This window comes from Dermacentor silvarum, chromosome 3 (assembly GCF_013339745.2).
Source record: "Dermacentor silvarum isolate Dsil-2018 chromosome 3, BIME_Dsil_1.4, whole genome shotgun sequence".
NCBI lineage: Eukaryota > Metazoa > Arthropoda > Arachnida > Ixodida > Ixodidae > Dermacentor > Dermacentor silvarum.
In genome coordinates, this window is record NC_051156.1 from 27,384,183 (window position 1) to 27,396,922 (window position 12,740).

General features: G+C 46.7%; 1 protein-coding gene across 1 annotated transcript in view; it reads right to left on the reverse strand.

Moving 5' to 3' along the window:
- Positions 1–12,740, reverse strand: part of LOC119444271 (sodium-dependent serotonin transporter) — a 444,718-nt gene that overhangs the window by 205,808 nt on the left and 226,170 nt on the right. The gene's annotated exons all lie outside the window — the stretch shown is intronic.

Here is a 12,740-nt window from a genome sequence, read left to right on the forward strand (position 1 = left end):
ACACTCATCGGCAATGTGCGCAGCACGGTACTCGAGCTCTTCTCTTGCACGGAACTCTTGAAGAGTCGTCGGCTCGAGTGTCAAGAACGACGTGCTGGCGTGACGACGGTGACCCGCGCGCGGCGGGCGTCCTCCCGGTGTGCGGAAACTCATGAGGCACGGTAGAAACACAGAGCACGAAAACAGGTCACGAGAAGTGCATTCCCACTGCGGACACAAACACAAGACACGCGCATACAAACACAACACACGTGGCACGTGCACAAAGCACCGCACCCGTGCGTGGAGCAGGTGTCGTCCCGATGTCTTGTCGCTCGAAGTGGGAAACCATTTGGAGAAGAAATCGTCGCCGCGTGCCGAACGCTGTATGTGCGAGTGAAAGGGCGCGAGGGGCGCGTCTTTCACGGGGAGTGAACGCACGGCGGAGAACAAACGCGCGTTCTGCGCCGTGCTCGCTTAAGGGCTGCAGAAGTAGGCGTCTCTGTTCTCCTTCACAATCACCATGTATGTAGAGCAAACGCGCCTTCTTCCGACGAGCGAGAGGCCGTGGGGGAGGGGGAGGGAAGGGTGGCGACGTTTAGCTGCGGCACGCAGTGCCTATTTATATCAGAGGCTCTGGCAACAGTCACCAACGCCACACGCATTTTGAGCGAACGCGGGCAAAACGCCGATGGCGTCAACAACAGTTCTGCGTGTTGCCGATGCTGCTGCATGTCCAAGTTTATACAGCTGATAAAGCTAATATCATTACTCCGTATAGCTCTCTACAAGTTTGCTATCGCAATTGATGCTTCGCCTTTCAGGTGAAACTGCGACAACTTTTCATACCTAGCCGTAAACACATGGACGGGCGCGGGAGATGACTGGCGCACGAGATTTGAAGGCACCTTGTGCCAATATGAATTGTATAAACATTCACCTAAAATTAAAATAGGAAGCATAGTTATAGGACCATGTAAACCTGTAAATACCTCACTGGATGACCTCGAGCACTCGCTTTCACAACGTAAGCATTATGAAGAACGCCGGCAGTGGAGGTGAACGGTTCGTACAGCTGCGCGATTCACCGCAACTACGAAAATTAGATTCATCATCATTATCTGCCTATTATTGCGATAGCAATTATATGGTCACTCCAAAGCAGATTTCTGCCGTCGGCGTCGCCGTCGTCGTCACCGTCGTCGTCGCCGTTGCCGTCGCCATCGCCGTGAGGTTCCGTATGACGTCAATGGAGATGAAATCGTCACCGCGCGCCGCCGAACGCTGTATGTGCGAGTGAAAGGGCGCGAGGGACGCGCGCCGCACTTTCACGGGGAGTGAACCCACGGCGGAGAACAAACGCGCGTTCTGCGCCGTGCGCCCCTAACAGCAGCAGGAATGAGATGTGGCCCACAGAAGTCGGAGTACCTACAAATCCGGCCCAAGCAAGCTAAGAAACATCGAGCACCGACGATACATCTCGAGATTGCAGGGCAACCTATAAAGCGAGTCCCGACAACACGCTTACTGGGTATGGACATCCAGGAAAACAATGGCATAAGTGAAGCCTCAGACAAATTAAATCACGTAGTAAGAAGCATCGCATCACTCATCGCCAGGGTAGCGCGCCGCAAAAATGGCTTCACAGAGGACGAAACCATAAGATTGGTACAAGCCCTTGTAATCAGCCGTGTCACGTACGCACTCCCGTATCAAGTTAAGCGCAAGACTGAGACCGAGCGCATGGACACTCTTATAAGAACGGCGTACAAGACGGCTTTACAGCTACCGTCAGGCACAAGCACAAAGAAATTACTAGCGCTAGGGGTATACAACACCTTCGAGGAGCTGGCAAACGCCACACTCATAGCGCAGAGGGAGCGCCTCAACAAGACGAAACAGGGAAGGCACCTTCTTAAACGCCTAGGGTACCCGCTAACACCCCAGTACTGCGAAGAAAAAACACAACTCCTCCCTAACCAAATTAGAGAAAACATTATAGTAGACCCTATCCCCAAGAACATGCACCCAATTCACAATCAAGGCAGGAGAGCAGCGCGTGCCCGCATGTTGCACAAACGCTGTTTCAGAGACCCAGATGCATACTACACGGACGCTAGCCCGTATCCCTCGTCTTCACGACGCGAGACGAAATACACGATCACCGCTGTAAATCAGGCGAACCTCGTTGCCTCTGCCTCCATCCGCGCCACATGCAGCGCAGCAGCAGAAGCAGCAGCGATCGCTCTCGCACTTCGTGACGCCGAGAGCAAGCAAAGAAACGCTCGCGTCCTTACGGACTCACAAGCAGCGTGTCGTTTATACCTGAATGGAACACTCCCTATACAAGCCATTCGAATCCTGGGCCGCTCACTAGAGGGGATTCACGGGATCGTCTGGTGCCCCGGGCACGAAGGCCTGCGGGGCAACGAAGAGGCGGACTGCGCAGCTCGAGGTCTCACTAGCCGAGCGGCAGACCACACCGTCCTTCAGCCCCCGACAGACCGAGTAGCGACCCATGAGTTAACCACGAGTCAACAAATACTGGAGGACCAACGTCTTGCAAGAAGACAATACGCTCCCCCGCACAAAGCTCTCAATAGACTCCAGACTAGGGACTGGCGCCGCCTGCAAACAAACACGTACCCACACTTGCCCCGACTACACGCCATCTCCCCAGACAGATATACGTCCCGGAAATGTCCCTGGTGTAGCACACACACAGCGACACTCGCGCACATAGCACACCAATGCACAGACAGACCGGACGAGGCAATCTCGCCACGAGTCACAGCACACACGCTCACTACGTGGTCTTGGGAGGCAAGACTCTCCAAACTGGACCTGGGAAGCCAACTGGCGACCCTCGACCAGGCCCGGCGAGCCGCGATTGCCAGTGGAGCCCTGTCAGAGGGAACCCCCCAGGAATAAACCGCGCATAGCTTACTGTATTAATAAAGTTTCTCCTCCTCCTCCCTTAAGGGCTGCAGATGTAGGCGTCTCTTTCCTCCTTTACAATCACCATATATGTAGACGCGCGAAAGACCGTGGGGGGGGGGGAGGGGGAGGGGGAGGGAGGCGACGTTTAGCTGCGGCACCAAGTGCCTATTTATATATCAGAGGCTCCGGCAACAGTCACCAACGCCGCACGCATTTTGTGCGAACGCGGGCAAAACGCCGACGGCGTCGACAACAGTTCTGCGTGTTGCCGGTGCTGCTGCATGTCCAAGTTTATACGGCTGATAAAGCTACTATAATTGCTCCGTATAGCTCTCTACAAATTTGCTATCGCAATTGATGCTTCGCCTTTCAGGTGAAACTGCCACAACTTTTTTTATGTCCACTACAGACAGCCTCTGTCAGTGATCTGCAATGACCTCTGTCTCTTAACTCTGCACCACTAGGGGCCCGGCAAGGAAGACAGCGCGCATAAAGTTAGCACCCATCCCTGCTCGCTCTTTATCACCACCAATGATTACTAACAATTAGATATGGCAGGCGGGCCGCATAAGCGTCCACCGCGCACAGTCATGCACAGCTACGGCAGCGCTAGAGGAGAAGATGCGGGCTCTCCTTCCCATTCGCGTTTGATTACGTCACCTACAACTAACCCGAATGTTGAGCGCATAGGAAGATAATTACCGTCAAGCCGCCATCCTTTTCGGCTCACTGTTACGTGCGCTTTCCCGCACCCACAGCGTATGAGTCGCTCATTTATATGGCTTTTGGACTTGATACGGAACATCACGGCGACGACAACAGCGAAAATTTGCCTGGAGTGTCGATATAGTTGCGTTCGCCGTAAAGCCAGAAATAGAAAAGTGTTAGCAAAGGGTACATAACAGAGTACACAGGAAAGAATTTCCCTTAGAGCGAGACCGCCTAACACAATTAGTTTAGCCCCAGTGACACCTTTTGAGGTGTTAAGCTCTATAAATGCACTACGGAACAATGTGGCAACAGGTGCTGATGAACTAAGCACGGCACCTCTGAAGTATGTTGCGGTTCTCATTTCTATCTTATCTTACCAGTGCTATCGAAGGTGTTTGAATCTGTCATAAATTGCAGACTAAGGAACTTTCTTACAAAGTATCAAATAATAAACAGTGCTCAATACGGATTCCAGAAAGGCAAGTCCACTGAATTAGCCGTATTAAACGTAAAAGAAGATATACTAAGCAATTTAGAAGAAAGGCTATATACAGTTGGATTCTTTCTTGATCTAAGAAAGGCTTTTGATAGCATAAATTATGATATACCAGAACAACAATTATTCGACTACGAATACGCGGTGCTGCTCTGGAATTTGTTAAAAATGACTCATTTGCTAGGAAACATGTTAAAGGGCCCCTAAACCACTTCAGATATTTTGTGAACATTTCAAGTAAACACGCGCATCGAGTTCAGCATGCCGTCACGATCAACTATGCCAAACGCTACAGCGCTACGCGCCGCGGGCGTGCCACAAAACCCCCCCCAAAAAAAAAAAATCCCGTCCTCCTCCCCTCGCCTTTCCGGTATCCCCAGCGGTCGTCACGATGTCAGCAGGGGGAATCTGGTGATGTCAACGGCGGAAACGATGTCCATTGGTCGAACAAGAACCTACGACTTCCGGTTTGTCTGCTAGCAGGTACGCGCGCTGCCTGATCGCGCTCGCCGCGTTGCTCGCTTGTGCGCGCTTGCGCATAGGTAATTGCAGCCCGCAACGCAAGTGCCAAATCGCTCGCGTTCCAACACAGTCGTGCTTAGCGGTCCGATTAGCTGCGCGAACAGAGTGCAACAGTGTTGGCCATTCCAGACGTGCGCGCAACACACGGTCTACAGCGGTAGCTTCGCATAACACGGGCTGGCACCGCAGCAACAGCGGGTAGCCGAGACGCGCCGAGTCCAGGTTACCAGCACGGTAACTCGCCGCAGGCCGTTTGCCATTCGCGGGCCGCCGTTCGACAGCGGTTTTTGCTCGCGAACGGCGAGATTTCCTTGTCGTACGTACAGAGGATGAGACCGGGACCCTATCCCCTTTCTCTCCCACTTACCCCTCCCTGTTGGCGCTGAGCCGTGCTCCCTCAAGGGCTGCAGAAGATAGCGTCAACATTTCCCCTTTCCACACGAACCACTTACTACTACAGGGGGAATCTGGTGATGTCAACTGCGGAAACGATGTCCATTGGTCGAACAAGAACCTGTGATTTCCGGTTTCTCTGCTAGCAGGTACGCGCCCTCCCTGCTCTAGAGTGACCTAGAATATGGGAGAGTGTCCAAAGCGCCCCGCGACTACATGGGAGGAGCGAGGACCTTTTTTGTGTGAACTCCCGCGCCGCGGCGCTGCTGTACCAGGCCCGTGGCGTCAAAGCAAGATGGCGTGAAAGCAAGATGAATCTCATCTACAAAGGCAAAGGAGATAAGGATAAGACGAGCTCGTACAGGCCAGTTACAGTAACGTCGGTGATATATAGAATGGCAATGCAAGCCATAAAATTAGAACAGTCGAAGTGGGTGGAGGAAAACGGTGTATTGGGGGAACTACATAATGGGTTCAGGCCAGGAAGACGCTTAGAAGACAATATGTTTGTACTAACTCAGTGCATAGAGATTTCAGTAGCTCAGAAAAGACCTTTATGGATAGTATTTCTAGATATTAAAGGAGCTTATGACAACGTAGACAGGGAATTGCTGTGGGATATTCTTCAATACGAAGGCATAGATGACGATTTCGTGGAGCTGCTGAGGCAGATATATCGAGACAACCAAGTACAAGTGGCATGGGAAGGCCGAAAAGGAAATGAAATGGTGGGAATCCACCAAGGATTGAAGCAAGGATGCCCTCTGTCACCATTGTTGTTCACGCTTTACGTCAAGGGCATAGAAAGACGACTGGAAAACAGCGAATTAGGTTTTGATTTATCCTACATGCGTAACGCACAAATGGTGCAACAGAAGGTCCCTGGACTGATGTACGCAGACGACATTGTGCTACTAGCGGACAACAAAAAAGATTTACAGATACTTGCGAATATCTGTGGGAACGCAGCGACAAATCTAGGCCTTAAGTTTAGCACAGAGAAATCAGGGATTATGATCTTTAATGAACACACGAGTAACTTCGTGGTGTCAATTCAACAGCAAGTAATACCCATAGTGAAGCAATATAAGTACCTCGGCGTACACATAAACGAAGGAAAGAATTACTCAAGCAACCACCAAGATCATCTGAAAATAAAGGGGAAGCGGAATGCAGCAATAATGAAACACAGGGCACTGTGGGGCCACAATAAGTATGAGGTGGTGCGTGGAATCTGGAAAGGAGTAATGGTGCCAGCGCTAACATTCGCAAATGCCATTATATGCTTAAAATCGGATATATTGGCGGGTTTGGGAGTTAACCAAAGATCAGTAGGCCGGTTGGCTTTGGGAGCACACGGTAATACGACAAATGAGGCAGTGCATGGTGACATGGGTTGGGCCTCTTTTGAAGTCAGAGAAGCACAAAGCAAAATTAGTTTTGAAGAAAGGCTCAGGAACATGGATGAAAATAAATGGGCGGCTAAAGTGCACAAGTATCTCTACATGAAAAGCGTGGACACAGAATGGAGGAAGAGGTCAAGGAAGTTGGCAACCAAGTACAGGATAATCGAAACTATAAATAGACAACCAGGGGTCACCAGAAAGAAAGTGAGAGAAATAGAGACCGTGATTTGAATGCAAAGAATGGAAACGAAAAGGACAATGAAGATTTACAAGAATGAGAAGAAAGAAATTAGAAGGGAAAATCTGTACGATAACACAAAGGGCAGTGCCTTGCTATTTGAGGCTCGAGCCGGTTGCCTAAGGACGAAAACATATCGGAACAAATATTCGGAACTGGATGAGACATGTGTATGCTGCAGTAAAGATCCAGAGACCACTCAGCACATCCTAATGGAATGCGACGGGATCCACCCAGCGAGAACCGTAGGTAACGTGCAACTCACAGAAGCGCTTGGGTTTAAAGTGGAAGTAAACATAAACAGATCAGCCGTAGAGATCAGCAAGAGACGATTAGAGTACTGGTGGAAAAAAAGCATGGAAAAGATGGATACGACCTGATCTCTTAAAATCATATGCAGCGGTACAAGGTAAATTTTTGAAAAAGAAAAATAATGAGAGGTATACAAAAATGCTAGATAAAGAACATGCATAGTATACCTGATTAAATCAAGCAGGCTAGGTGAGTATTTGTCGCCGCCCCGTTTCAAAGGGGATGCCAATAAATCATCATCATCATCATCGTGAGCTTTCTCCGCTGCGGAAGCCGCGCCAAGGCGGCGGGCGTCTGCTACGAGCCTGTTATTTTGGTTGCTATTAGCCAACATCGCGATAATTTGGGATATATTAAGTACCACGTCACCGCAAGGTAATAGAGCAGTGACTCACCGCACAGAGAACGCGTTTGCCGGCTGTGAATACGGGTATTTTGTCTATTTCTTTCTAGCTCGCTTGGCCCGCGCATACGCGGCTGTTTGAGTAACGCATTCCGCGCGCTTACTTTATTTAGTTATGCGTGGAATGAGCAACGTGAACGTGCTGCAGAAGAAAATAAGCTGGAGACCACGATAATAACCAAGAGAACGTAGCAGATATGGCTAGCTCATGCTGACGCTTTTTACAACCTATCGTTTCCTTTCTTTTATTTCATGGATTCGATTTGCTTTACAAGATTGCATCCCGCGCTCTATTGTTTCCTTATTAAAGCGAAATCCTTAACTGGGCTCTTGGGAAGCGGAATGTGTCTGTTGGCCGATGCCGCGGTACCAAAAATAAATACAAACCGTGTAACTCTCGCGGCTCGTTCACTTGGTATATATACCAAAGTATAGTGTGGAAAGGCACAAATGTGTGACTAAGATGACTGATGGGTCATGACATTAGTGACTTGACATACTTGCACTCACGCCACGATTAACGATAGCAATATGACGTGTGGTCATATGACGACGGCAAGAAATCCTTCTGATGCTGTGGGTGTGACGATAAAAACGTGTTGAATGCCAATCTCGATCTCAACGTGTCGAACTTACCCATATATCATGAACAACTGAGAGCACAGGTAAAGGGTACGGCGTAATGATAATAGTAATGATAATTTCTGGGGTTTTACACCCAAAAATCACAATACGGCTATGAGAGACGCCGCAGTGGAGGGCTCTGTTAATTTCGACCACCTGGGGTTCTTTAACGTTCACATAAATCTATGCATACACGGGTATTTTATGCATTTCGCCTCCATCGAAATGTAAGCCGCCGTGGCCGGGAATCGAACCCGCGTCCTCGAGCTTAGCAGTACAACCTACCAAAAGCCATTGAGCGATAGCACGCCATGTATAGGTAAAGAGTACGCGAGAAATCTACGCGGCACAAAACAAGACAAACCAAAATAAATGGAACGCTAACTGTGCAACATGGTATACGTATGCTTCCTTTCATAATTACGAGCAAGCATCAGAAAACGAACATGATGGATTACGTATGTGCAACTCGTCTTTCGCCTTCTTGTGTTGAAGAGCGCAAACACTAAGCGAATTTTAACATGAAAGTAACTTTAGGAATATTTATTGCGTATGCTCGCTCGTTCGTACACAGCAAATATACTTACTGATCAATAACTACGTACTTTTAGTTACGTAATGAAAGAGGCAACAAATCACCAGAACATAAACTTTTCATTTTTTGCTGTTATTGAAGGTAACTATTTTACGCATATGTAGAATCAATAGCGATATTTGTAGCGCATCAAAGACAGTAATTTTCCAGACGATTTTTCACTGAATTAATGCAATCACAAACATCGTCACGTGCCATGAATGTTTATTAGTTTACGTAAAAAATCACACGTTACGCAATAACTATGATATAATGAGAAGTTACATGTTGGTAATTTCAGAGAGGGTTCATGGGTTATTAAAACAAGGCTATTGCAGTAATAACTTTTACATAACAAACTAGTAAATGGCTAAGCCAGTAGTAGCTACCTATTCATGTCAATGTAGAAAAAAAAATATTTGTTTAGCTATTGGCTGGATCGAATGGCTTTTATTTCGAATGTTTGAATTTGAAAAAAGCTTCGCTCACGGTGAACCTTAAGGTACATCATGCGCGAAGTTTGTATTGAAGAGATGGCGTACAGCAAGAATTGTTCGTGTACGCAATCTCTGAAGCGAAATAAGCCAACATTAGTGCGGCGTTAGGGCCGTCTTTGCTCTTTCTCTTGCTTCCCTTACACCTTCTCACTCTGCTCAGTTCATAATAAAATATTGTCGTGGCTAAAAAATATTCGAATAAATACGTATGCATATAGCTGTAAACCACTACTGACCTTGACCGAAAAGCGCGTAATGGTGAGCGAAGCGTTCACTGCACGCACGTAAGTATTTCACTTGACTGCGCGAGTAATTTACTTTTATTGCGATAGCAATTATATGGACACTCAAAAGAAGATTTCTGCCGTCGGCGTCGCCGTCGCAGTGAGGTTCCGTATGACGTCATTTGGAGATGAAATCGTCGCCGCGCGCCAAACGCTGTATGAGCGAGTGAAAGGGCGCGAGGGGCGCGTCTTTCACGGGGAGTGAACGCACGGCGGAGAACAAACGCGCGTTCTGTGCCGTGCTCGCTTAAGGGCTGCAGAAGTAGGCGTCTCTTTTCTCCTTTACAATCACCATATATGTAGAGCAAACGCGCCTTCTTCCGACGCGCGAGAGCCCGTGGGGGAGGGGGGGAGGGGAAGGGAAGGGAGGCGACGTTTATCTGCGGCACCAAGTGCCTATTTATATCAGAGGCTCCGGCAACAGTCACCAACGCCGCACGCATATTGAGCGAACGCAGGGCAAAACGCCGATGGCGTCGACAACAGTTCTGCGTGTTGCCGATGCTGCTGCATGTCCAAGTTTATACAGCTGATAAAGCTAATATCATTACTCCGTATAGCTCTCTACAAGTTTGTTATTTATTCATATTTATTCATATTACCCCACAGGCTCCAGTGGAGCATTGCGTAGGGGGTGTTACAGAAAAAAGGCAATAAATACGGCATAAAAATAACTACATAGTAGGAAAGAACAAGTAAATTTGTACATTGGAACACTGGTAATCATAAAAAAATATATTAATACAGAGTCAAGAGAACATATGAAGTTGCAATTGTTCACGAAATTTGGCAGAATCTTTTACTGAAACAATATCATTTGGAAGGTTATTCCATAGTGCGATGGCGCGTGGCAATGCAGAATTATTGAATGACTGTGTGCGGCCAAAAATGCGCCTGAAGCTGAGATGATTATGAAGTCGACTAGATGTGCGAGAAGGAATTTCAAGTGACAAACGGCTGGACCACGAGTTACAGAAGTATTTATGAAAGAGGCATAGAAGGGCAACAGAGCGGCGGGAATCCAAGTCGGGAAGGGAAATATCACGTTTAATTTGGGTAATGCTAGATTGACGACTGTAATTAGAAGTTATAAAGCGGGCAGCACGATTTTGGATGGATTCCAATTTGTCTATTAGGTACTGTTGATGAGGAGACCAGATCGATGAAGCATATTCTAGTTGAGGGCGTACCAATGTTTGGTAGGCCTGTTGTCGAATGGTGGATGGGGAAAGGTGCAGATGACGACGTAAAAACCCTAACGTTCTGTTAGCTTTAGCACATATCTTCTCGATGTGAGTACACCAGGATAGATTAGTACAGAAATGAACACCAAGATATTTGTAAGTAGAGCCACGAGGAACTTCAGCCGAACAGATTTTGTACGGGAACTTAAGAGCTGATTTCGCGCGAGTGAAGGAAAGTACGCAGCATTTAGATGTGTTAAGTGACATTTGCCAACGGTCGCACCACTGATTAACTAAGTGAAGGTCATTTTGTAAAGTTAAATGGTCACCATGACAATCAATGGTTCTGTAAATTACGCAGTCATCCGCAAAAAGTCTTATGCAGGAAGAAATGTTGCTGGGTAAATCATTAATAAATGTTAAGAAAAGAAGAGGGCCTAATACCCTACCCTGCGGTACACCTGATGTTACTACTGATGTGGAGGAGCTGAAGTTATTAACAGATACGAACTGCCGCCGATTAGATAAGAAATTACGAATCCAGGATAATGTTAATGAATCGATCCTAAGAGCAGTTAATTTAGCTATTAGGCGACAGTGAGCGACTCTGTCAAAGGCTTTTGCATAGTCAAGGAAAATGCAGTCAATAAGTTTGCTATTATTCATGCCATTATGTAAATCTGACGTAAATTCCAATAGTTGAGTGTCACAAGACAACGCTTTACGGAAACCATGTTGATTTTGAAAGAAAAAGTTATTAGATTCAAGATGGTTGAAAATATGGGAGGCAATGATGTGCTCGAGAAACTTACAACAAATGCATGTTAGCGAAATGGGGCGGTAGTTACCAGGAGAGTGCCTGTTTCCATCTTTGAAAATCGGAATGACTTTGGCTATCTTCCAGTCAGCAGGAAGAAGACCAGTTGATAAAGACTGCTGAAAAATGTGGTATAAAATCTGACTGGACATAGCTGCCGTGTTTTTTAGGATTTTAGAATTAATATTATCAACGCCGCACGATGTAGACACTTTCGAATCGCGTATTAGTTTCGAGATGCCATCAACACTAATACTTATAGGAGACATGAAGCGATAATTAAGGTCGGAGACACAGGGAATGGAAGAGCAGTCTTCATTAGTGAAAACAGAGCAAAAAAACGAATTGAAAGTAGAAGCACACTCAGATGCAGAGACAGGAACATTGTCGGCGTTATGTAATGTAACGGTATTACAGCCACGGTCAGGAGAAACAGCTCGCCAAAACTTTCTAGGGTTGGTGCGTAAAAGTGAGGACAGATCGGTGGAAAAATACTTATTTTTCGCTTCAGATATTGCAAGACAGTAAGTCTTTAAACAATCTTTATATTTAGACCATGATGAAGGACATGATAGCCGTTTAGCAGAGGCGTATAACCTTTTCTTTTTATTTCTGAGTGATCTAAGCGATTTATTAAACCCTGGGTTATGTTTGTCGTTAGATATTGCGACTAATGGCACGTACTTATCTACTAGAAGTGTCATAATATTTTTAAATGAATTCCAATTTTCTTCAACAGACCTGTTGGTGAATGATGGAAGAAACGTTTTATAAAAAAAAAACCTCAAGTTCAGTGTTCATTTGTTCATAATTTGCCCTATTATAATCCCTAATAACCTTACGTTCAACACCAGCAAAATTCCGTGGAATATTAATTGAGAATTGCAGTAGGTTATGGTCGCTAAAGCCGTCAAGCTGCACGACAGGGCTAATGATATATGTGGCTCTGTTGTGAGGATAAGATCTAATATATTAGTGCCGCGAGTGGGCTCTGTAACAATCTGGGTAAGATTAAACTCTAAACACAGCTCAATAAAATCACTTGATTCACTACTCGATGACGACAAGCGAGACCAATTAATATCAGGAAAATTAAAATCACCAAATAGGTAGATTTTGTTAGTGGGAAACTGTTCAAGAGCCCTGGAAATAGTTTTGTGAAGATCAGGTACAAACAGGCGGTCAGAGGCAGGTGGGCGGTAACATACACCCATCAATAACTTTCCGAATAACGTAGGACAAGCTACCCAGACTACTTCAAGAGCAGAGTCAGTGTCAACAAGAAAGGAAGGTATAGTTTTATTGATGGCTATCAACACGCCGCCACCTTTTTTATGTGCACGATCATGGCGATAAATGG